Source organism: Lupinus angustifolius, unplaced genomic scaffold (genome assembly GCF_001865875.1).
Source record: "Lupinus angustifolius cultivar Tanjil unplaced genomic scaffold, LupAngTanjil_v1.0 Scaffold_18_134, whole genome shotgun sequence".
NCBI lineage: Eukaryota > Viridiplantae > Streptophyta > Magnoliopsida > Fabales > Fabaceae > Lupinus > Lupinus angustifolius.
In genome coordinates, this window is record NW_017719234.1 from 4,919 (window position 1) to 15,782 (window position 10,864).

Here is a 10,864-nt window from a genome sequence, read left to right on the forward strand (position 1 = left end):
AACAATATTTTATGCATAGTTACAATATATTTATAAAAAATGTATTAAGAAAACTGTGATGAAATTATCAAGATTCCGTATAAATAAAACCAATACATTAAAAGGAAGTCATTAAGGTTATGTTTAGGAGTTTTTTTGGAAGGGGAAGGAAGAGACAAGTTCGCTTTGAAAAATGTCTCCCTTGTTTGAGACTTGGATGAAAGAGATGGAAATATTTTGGAGGTTTTTTTGGAGACCTCTATAACCCTTCATATGTCTTCTTTCATGATTCCCTCAATTTAGGGGATTTTTTTAGATAAACATGTTAAAAATACCTAAATCCTTACTAAAATTATATAATTACATTTTAATTTATTTATTATTGTTAATTAGATTTTTAAAAGATAATAAAATAATATTCTTATATTTTTAGTCTTCATTCTTCCCTCATCTAAATTACACTGTCTCATCCATGCTGAATTGACTTGATTTGGATCTGTTTAGATAACTGCATTTAATTCAAATATTTTAATCCTCTCATGCAAATGTAACTAACCTTTAAAATTAAATCTTTCAATAACTTATCATATATTTTGACTTCATAGTTTTTAATTTTTAGAGACTTATTTACTTCCTTTTAATTCACAGCTTAACATTTTAGACAAAAAAAGAATTAATTATGTTACTCTACAGCTTAATTTTTTATTGTTAAGATAAGAATATTTTTAACATCCCCATGTGTATATATAGATATAATAGTTAGAATTTCTTTCTATGTAAATTAGTGGTCTATGTGGTTTTTTGATATACAAATATTAATATGTAAGTATATTGTGGTGGATGGGAATTGAACATTCAACCTCCATATCACTCCACTTTTTAAGCCATTCGCTCTTATCACTTGACTACCTTATGACTCAATAAATTAGTGGTCATGTAAAACTCGTGACCGGATCATCGTCCTAACATTTTCAGATTAGATGAGGCACTTACAATGTGAGTAGTGATCTACCAACAAGACATTAATATAGTGATATAAGGTTATGTTAGATCTATTAAATCCTCGGGATGAAAAAAAATGTCAATAACTCGATTCATATAAGTGACATTTATTGGGAGAAGCACACTACCAAAAAGGATTAGTTCCTAACTCATAGGATGAAGAGAAACATTAGTACAAGAAAAATGTGAGTAGCGAACCTTGGCCAATAATTGAAAGAGAATAACACTTTAGTTGAAATAATAAATTGGTTATAATTATTTAACACTTGAAGAAAATTGATATCCTCGAGATCATAAGCATAATTAGCGGTTTCTTCAAGGTTAGTACGTAAAGAAAATTACATTTTTGCTATAACTGTTTATAATTGAATCGCTATAACTAAAGAAAAAAAGTTATAATAATTATACTAATCTAAACACAAATCATGTGGATGTTTGGTTTTGTTTTTTATATAAAAAAAACTTCGTCAAATTATTAGCGATTCAATTATAAACAGTTATAGCAAAAATGTAATTTTCTTTACGTACTAACCGGGAAAAAACCGCTAATTATGCTTATAATCTCAGGGATATCAATTTTCTTCATGTGTTAAATAATTATGACCAATTTATTATTTCAACTAAAGAGTTAAAATCTGTATTGAAAGTATAAAGATTTATACACATACACTTTATCATCCACCATTCATTTAGATTACCTTTTTTTAAAAAAGTTAACAATAATTAAACTTTAATGCTAAATTGATGTAATAATAATGTATCAAAATTATAGACGGTTAGTGGATACATCTTTTTCTCTTAAGAAAATGTACAACTTCATATGCACAAACCTTGATGGATAATGTCTCCACCGATAATGATTTCTTAGGTACCGATAATGATTTCTTAGGTGCCGATAATGATTTCTCCTAGCCATTTAGGACTAGAAGAAATGTTGTTACTTCATTGCAATTCAATTAACTCAATTTCATTACAATTTAATCAACTTAATTAAGATTCAAAATGAGTAAATGAATTTTTAATAGAAAATTAATATATTGTCTTACAATATCAACCTATAAATCCTCTTACTTCGGTTAGAAAGCATGTTCCAAAGTGATACTTGTTTGTTGATGATTGATTTACAAATACATATATATATAACTTTTTTAGAATTCAAATCCTCTCTAACAGCTATATCCCGCCAGTAGCTGTTGGAACATCCAGTTTTCCTTTATGCAAAAGGATTTACAAAATGATTTTGTAGGATATTTCATTACTCTTTGTATTATAAAGAATTACAGTAGCTAGATCATCGTGAAGTATAAAATAAATACAAACCTCCAGAATGGCTGAATGCTCAATAATTATGGCTTCATATCCTGATCCTAAACTCATCAACACATGTTGAAATTATGGCTTCATACCGAATAGGAAGATAGAGCATAAACGTTGAGAACCCAAAAAATTAAAATGAACAATTTGGTTACTGCACAAAATTTTGACACTAACTTCCTGTTCACTTTCTTGATACATAAAAAAACTGACTACCAATTTAGGACCCTTTCAATGAAACTCACTAAGCTCTGTACATAACTTCTAACCATTCAAAAATTCAAAAGGCAAATTTGCACATTTCTGGAAATGAGAAAAATCATTTGCATGTCATAAGCATAGAGTTGATGACATGCAACAAAAGACGGATTACTTGAGAGATCAGGTCCGGTCATTGTCGGCAAGCTACGTTGATGATTCAGTATCTGATAAACCTGTTCAAAGATGCGTCTTACATGCAATGTAATCATAGGGTCTGAGGGATTTATGGCAGCAGTAATATCTGTCATCCAAGCCATCTTTCTAGATGTATCATTGCTAATATCAAAAGCCAACAGCTGCAGAAGTGAAAGAACTACTCCTTGGCTCAATGGGAGAGGAACCATTGACAGAAGTCCATGTAAATCAACCTGCTTAGCAGAAATGATATGATTCTGTTAAAAGGACGACCCAGTGCACGAGACTCCCACTTAGCGGGGTCTAAGAGGGTAGACGCATGCAGCCTTACTACCGCAAGCGGAGAAACTGTTTGTAGGATTTGAACCCGTGATCTCATAGTCACTAAGCAACAACCTTACCGTTGCACTAAGCTCACCTCTAAATGATATAATTATGTTAATGTTTAACATTTGTTTAATTTCAGAGACAAGAACTATACACACACAAGGTTCAATAAATAACATTCCCTAACAAGATATTTAATCCATAAAATAACAAACCTATCCAATATTAAATGCTTTATCATAAGACCCAATCCCCTCCCCCAAAAAATAAATAAATGAAACAAAACAAATATGTGAAATGTTTTGGAACGATGTAGGTAAATCATATTGAGCAGCATTATAAAATAAAGATGGTTCTGATGACAATTCATATGCCACTCCCAACATATACAATGCATGAATCACAGACCTAAATTCTAGTTGAACCATATGATTGGAATTGCCAACACAATTATGATTATGTCCTTTTAGGACAACTTCCCCTTCCTAAACCATACCTGAGAACATAACCAAGAAACAATCAACACATCACTTCTTTGTAGAGCTGCAGTGAAAGCCTCCTCGTATTTCTGTTCAGATGTCAGCCTTGCTAGCTCCTGTGTGGGATCTAGAGGCACCTCAACCTGACATGCATTACAAAATTTGAAGAGCAATTACTAGTATGTACACTTAAAAACATGAAATCAACTAACCAGTCTCTAACAAGGACTAGGAAGTGGTTAAGAAATTTACCCCTACCTTTTTATGAAGTAAAGGACCACTGTTCAGCAGCATGGCTAAAGGATTTAATGTGCCTGAGTTTGTTCTTGCAGCTGCAAGTGCCAATAGCTTTCTCTGGCCCTCGACTACTTCTCTACTCAAGGTTTGAGTCACTGATGATGCTGAATTAATGGAATCCTGCAAATTGCATTAAGAGGAATACCATATTGAGATCAAAAGAGGGTGGCAAACTAGATAAAGTGTGTAACTATCATGTCTAAATCTTTATATTAACATTGTTCAGAACCAATCAGTTCTCTTGAGCAGGTGAAAGGGATGTTAGTGCCACTTTAAATATGAGCTAAGCAACTATTTTTTTTTAATAGGACTACTATCCACATCATATAAAAGCATATTAACAAAATTATAATTAAGCAAAACTTGAAAGTCTGCAAGCTTCCTTCAGTATGTCAGTAGTGTATGGCCCTAGCAAACTCATCAAGTGGCAGGCATACACACAGTTACAGAAGACTTGCTACCACGACAGTTAATATGTAAAAGGGGTTCGAAAAAAGAGATAAAACTAATAACATTCTCATTTGAATACATAAAAAAAACATAATAAAGAACCATAAAAAGCTTAATCTCAAAATATTGCAAGCATCTTGCAATTACAAGTGGGTCCAGATACACTTATGTTCCAGTCTCTAACTTTAGAACTTGGGAAGCAAGACACTTCCAAGCATGACTAGATCCAAATTCCCGCATGGTGTTTGGCACATGGACTTAGGTTTTAAGCATTGGAGTTGGAACTTGGAACTCCCGGTTTCAACTATTTTGTTTGGTGAGCACATTAAAATTGGAATTCCAATTAAGTACAATTCCATGGGATTGGAAAATAACTATTTCATACCTTTTTCAATTGTTAACCTATAGATATAGACCAAGATAATTATTAATTCCAAGCATACAAGTTAAAAAATACCCTTGAACTTATGTTTTATAAAAGAAAGAAGCAGGGCAATCTTGTCCAAACGGAAATAAAAAGGTTGCAACCGAATAAGTACACTCACCCTTAGAGTCATTGCCAATGAAGTGTGCTCAGATTCAAAGCGTTGCTGCACTGCAGTTGAATGTTCAGTCATGCCTTTTTGAAACGTAGCATTTACTTGCTCGAACATGGCTTTGCAAGACATCTCGAATGCAGGAAACAATGATGTTTCAAAACTGAATTTGAGTGCATCCTATAGAAGAAATTATTTCACAGTAATGAACAAATTTTACCTCCTGACAAAATAAAATAAAAACACAGAATGAATTAATTTCAGTTGACATACGTGAAGCGCCTGTTTGCCGGTTGTCTGAAACTGTCCTTGGATTTGCCTTGCAACAGTAGCTTCAAGTTTTGAAGTAATTGATTTATCAAGTTGATTCACAGCCTTATCACCTACTCCTCTCTGCCATAAAGTGCCAATTAAATCCCAGGAAGACAACTTAATTGATTTGTTCTAATTTCCACAAGATATATAGATAATGTACAAACCTGGAATGACTCCACAATGATGGAAGATATTATTTTTTCCACAGCAGGAGACACTGCACGGAGTACAGCTGGCCCAACAGAAGCCATTTCCTTCTTCACTATTTTCTCCAACATTGCTGGTAGATCCTTATTCATAAAGTTACTAATCAAACCTGTAACATTCTGGATACAATCTATTAACAACTTCTCGGTTTTTGCATTCTCTTGAATTCGAGCCCACAAAGCATCAGTGTTGACCTTGACAGCTTTCTCCATGCTTCTCCCTATAGAAGCCTCGAGCCTTCTACCTTCTTTTGTAACTGGAACAGCAACCACCATTGTCATTAGCTTCTGCATCTCGTTTCGCATTGTCAATAACTGCAAAGTAAGACAATAAATTATCAATGAGTCAAATTGCTCGAATACATAATCCAATTCTAAAATGCTATTTCATAATGTTCTGTTTATTTCTCCTATTTTAAGAAAGTAAAAAACAATTGTGTAACATATACAATCTACATGCCCCTTAAGGCCTTAATATAGCACAAGAGAAGCTAAAACTATAGTTTCTGGAGAGAAAAAAAGTACTTATCAAAATAGCACTTTTAAAAAAATGCCCATCCAAAAGCATAGTAAAAAAGGCAAGGCAGTTTACAAGGCTCTCACTTAGTGAGGTATGTGGAAAGTAGATGTATGCAGCCTTTTCCTCGCACGTGGAGAGGTTGTTTCCAAGATTTGAATATGTGAGCTCATGGTCACTAAGAAACAACCTTCTAGTTGGGCCATAGTAATAATATATAAATATAGTAAAGTATTAGCTAGGCATGTGAGTATGTGACCATCAATAAACTCTAAAACAATCACCTGATTAAGCGATTCTTGCATTGCTAGAATTTGAGGAGAAGCATTTTCTGCAGATAGAAGGCTTGAACTTCCACTAGGTTCATTGGATGAATCAGTTGATTAGCACGTGGTTCGATATGGGGAAGATGGACATGATGCTTGAGAGTTTTTTCCCTTCTGTTTCTTCCCTTTCGTAGTAGGTGCAAATGATGGTGATACTGCCATGGATGTAGATGAGTCAGAAACCTTTTCATGGACGTCTTTTGCCTCTTGGAGATCATCCTCGCTAGCATTAGAAGGTTGGGCTAGTGAGTCCCTGACAATACAATCAACTACTCCAAGTCCCTCTGAAAGGTAAGCTTCCCCAGATGTTGAACAACTTTCTCGGGCCATCTCAATACCGAGATCTGAAGCCTGAGAGCAACAGAAATTTTCTTTATTCCTTCTTCACGGGTATTATTTTAATTTTAATGATTTCATTTTTTATACTTCATTTTTATAAATGACAAACAAAAACCAGTTTTGATTTTAAATTAGAACTACTTAATCTTGATTTCCCTATTGCACATAGGGATACGTAGGAGCAAGATAACCTTTCGCCAAACACAAAAATAAAAATAAAATATTTTGTTATAGTAGTTCAATTTTAATTTTTAAGGGTATAAAAGTCTATATGATTGGCGAGGGTACCGTTTTAACACGGGCGTACGAGGTGCTAAATTATCCGAATCTCTGTTTAAAGACCATATTATCCGAATTGGGCATAATTGAGAGTTTTCTACGTTTTAACCGAAAAAAACTTAGTGGCGACTCCAAATCAATAGAGAGAGGTAGAAGTCGAGTTCGCCTCTTCCTAAGTCGCAAAGCTAGTCTTCCAATCGAAAATTGGGTTGCGATAGCTGTGAACACCAATTTTCTCTAATTAAGGTGCGCATCATAATTTTAATACAATTATATCAACTATTTATTTTGGGTTATAAAACAAGTGATGTAATTTCTGATAACTCATAAAGCTTCTAAAATTGATAACAAATATAAGCTTGATGATGCATAAGGAACAGTTGTGGTCCCCAATACATTACATCACAAATAGTTTTCATCTCTCCTTATCAGAAAGAAAACGAATGTCCCAAAAAGAATTCAGAATGTGACTGAGAAAGACCATCATACCAAGCATACAAAAAGAATAGATCTGAGAAACAAAACAAGGATTCAGATATGACTTTGTATCATTGTTTTATATTATGTGTGAGAATCATGAGATTCAATATCCTAGAATTAATAGGTCACAAATGATAAAGATTTCTCAACAAGTATTATCAGAATCTAGGTTCTAAATTTTATGATTCTCGCGTTCCTTCCCAATTTGTTCTTATGAATCCTAATTTTCATTTCGGGGGTTTTGTGCTTTCACTGTTATCTTAAGAAATTCATGATGTGGGATTTGTTTTCAGCCCCTTCCCTTAAGAATATTCACATTGGTGCATTAAGGAAATTTCTATATTTTTTCCCTCAATGTTAGAATCATGGATTCATCTACAGCACCACGTCATATATATTTTGCCAGATTATGTGCAATTTAAAAATTACAGTGCCAATTTATTTATATAATAAATATTTCTGCATGATTTTTTTAGGATGATGTTTAATTAAAGAAGGGTACATATATATATATATATATATGGAGGGATCCACTTATTCTAAGAGTAAGTTTTTTAAACTTACTCCACATCCTAGTCATTAATTCTAGAAAAATTCAATGGTTTGAATTAGTGAGTAGATTTAAACCATTATAATTTCCTAAAATTGACGGCTAGGATGGAGGGTAAGTTTAGAGTAAATGGATCCACACTCATATACAGGGGCGGATGTTCTCAATGGCAGGTGGGGGCAGTTGCCCCCCCCCCCCTCAATTTTTAAAAAAAAATTATCATACAATATTTTTTTTGATATGTTTCAAAATTCAACAACAAAACTCCATACCAAGAGAATAATATAAATGTATTATCAGTGTAAAGATTTACATAAAGTCACTATATCATTCACAATTCATTTAGATTACTTTGTTAAATAGTTAATGAAAATTAGATATGAACGGTGGATTATGAAATAATAGTCTATAGAACTCATATACTGTTAGTTCATACATTTTTCTCCAAGAACAATACTTCTACACAAAAATCCATTATTCTCTCCAAAACTCTCACCCTCTATAAAAATTCACTCTCTTGAGTATTGCATGACACATTTCCCATATCTTTGATATAACTTCTCATAACACAACTTAACCCATTTAATTTTCACCTTAAAATGTCATATTTACTTTTTATAAGTTAGTTTTCTTCAATTGCTTTTTTCACATGCACATTATCACATGCTTATGAAATCATGACATGATTACTTATGATTTATTTGTTTTTTGCATCAAATTTTATTCATTGGCATTGTCATTCTTTGTTAGTGAACTATTTTATGATTGATTAATTTTAGTGGGGTTATCTCTATCTTTCTATTTTTTTCTCTTTATAATTTATAATTTTCTTTAAAAAATATTTTTATCAATCTCAATCATACAATATTTTGATTATCTATTTGAGAGGATATAAAAACTAACTTATGCCCAAATTTGCATTCTTCTGAGTTTAAAATGCATACAATGTTTATAAGAGATAAGTGCTTAAGAATATACAATATTTTGATTATCTATTTGAGAGGATATAAAAACTAACTTATGCCCAAATTTGTATTCTTCTGAGTTTAGAATGCATACAATGTTTATAAGAGATAAGTGCTATTATGTTTTTTGGAAATTTAAATATAAGAAAATACCTTATTTTTATATTTAAAATTTATATATTTTCTAACGATTCCGTACATTATTTATGTATAAATCATAATCCTGCCTCCTCTAAAATTATGGTCAAGATCCGCTACTGCTCATATACATATATATTTAATTTATCTGCTGCATTTTTTTAGTGCACATAATATGGATGTAGATGTATTTGTTTAATATGGAGTTATTTGATAATGATTTGTATTTGTGTTTATTTTTTAATCTGTATCCAATTTACATTTGATAACATATTGTATCTATTTTTATGCATTGATATATATGTAGTATATCTTTTTTATTTGGAATTATTTTGTAGTATCATATTTGTTAATCATTAAAGTGATCAAATCATAAGGTTTTAATCCCAAAAGGGGAAATTGAAATGCGTAAGCAAAGGTCTATCAGTAATTCTGTTAGAAACCGAAATATTTTACTTGTTGAAAATTTAAACCTAGAGTATCGTTTGCTTCATTAATTTTTGAGTTATATCGTGGTTCCAAAGATTTCAAATCATTCACAATTAAATTATATGGAACTACAATTGATGTACGCAATTAAAAACAACGTTCCAATTAATTGGACATTAATGGTAATGAGACAAATGCAGACCTTTAGAGGTGATTATGGACTCTTGCCTTGTGCTATTCTCATAACTGCTATACTTTAGTATTTTGACGTTTCTTTTGCTGGAGAGTCTAAGATCTCACTCGATGCTCGTGATAACAAATTCGATGTGGATGTGATCCACAAGATGAGATTCTTTCGAGATACAATCACATGATCTATAAGCATCATGGTGATCAACAGACTGTTAACCCAAAAATCCTTCAGCAGATCCTCCTATATTGAACGATACCTTGGCTAATTGGAAGCTTATTTAAAGGCATTAAGTCATTCAATTCATAAGACAATCAATACATGAAATTCTCTTAACTTAGTGAAACAATTTTCTACACTCTTTTGCAACTTTGTTCTCAAACTTTCAGATTTTCTGAAGTTGCTTAAGTTCTAAACTTTCAAAGATATAAGAGTATTGTTTACTAAGTATATACTATGAGAAAATGATTGGAAGTTATAACATTGTCAAAACTTGTAAAGACAATCTTGTCATTGATATATTCTTCATCTTGTTATAAACTTTTCATCACAAGGGTGTATTGAGAAGGAGAAAACAGTTCACTTGGAAATGGTGTTTTCAAAGGGTAGATAATTGTGAGTGTGTAAGATACAAGGGTCTTTGGAGAGAACTTGCAATTGCAACTCAAATTATCTAGTGGAAACATCTCTTGTGTGGCAAGAGTACTAGATGTAACCTTCGGTGGACAAGAAGGTGAACCAATATAAAATTCTTATGTACTCTTACTCTACTATATTCTTGTGGTTTATTATTGCTTTACTTGGTTGATTTCTGCATCAATAATCTGTTGCACAAACACTTTGATATTAAAGCATAAAAATCGACCATTTCTCCCTACAACTAATTCACCCTCATTTCTATCTAATAATACTTACAAAACAGTTGCAATTAGTATTAACATATATGAGATCAAAAGTTTCATTCTCTAATTTTAATTCATCAATAAAGTTCTACATTTCAATTATTTTCTTTTCATGCACCACATAATACATCATAAGTAAGACAATTATTGGAACTAGAATCACATTCAGAAGAATGTACCTCGCTTGACTCTTCTTGTTCGCTTAAGTCGCAAGAATTCTGATTTTTAACCATTAGGCACAATTTGCCGATTCATCCTCTTCCGAGGTGCAAGAAGTCGAATTCTCTTCAGGAGCATCCCACACTATGTATGCTTTCTACGATTTGAAGTCTTGAGGATTGTTTTTGTCATTTTAACCTTGTTGACGTAATTCGGGCATTGATATCTCATGTGGCCCGTTTTACCGCATTCATGACAAGTAAAGCGATCTTTGGGATTCTTGCCTTTC

At 32.2% G+C, this 10,864-nt stretch overlaps 1 pseudogene; it reads right to left on the reverse strand.

Moving 5' to 3' along the window:
* Positions 1 to 2,434: 2,434 nt before the first annotated feature.
* LOC109338171 lies at positions 2,435 to 6,474 on the reverse strand (annotated as a pseudogene).
* Between the last annotated feature and the right edge of the window lie 4,390 nt (positions 6,475 to 10,864).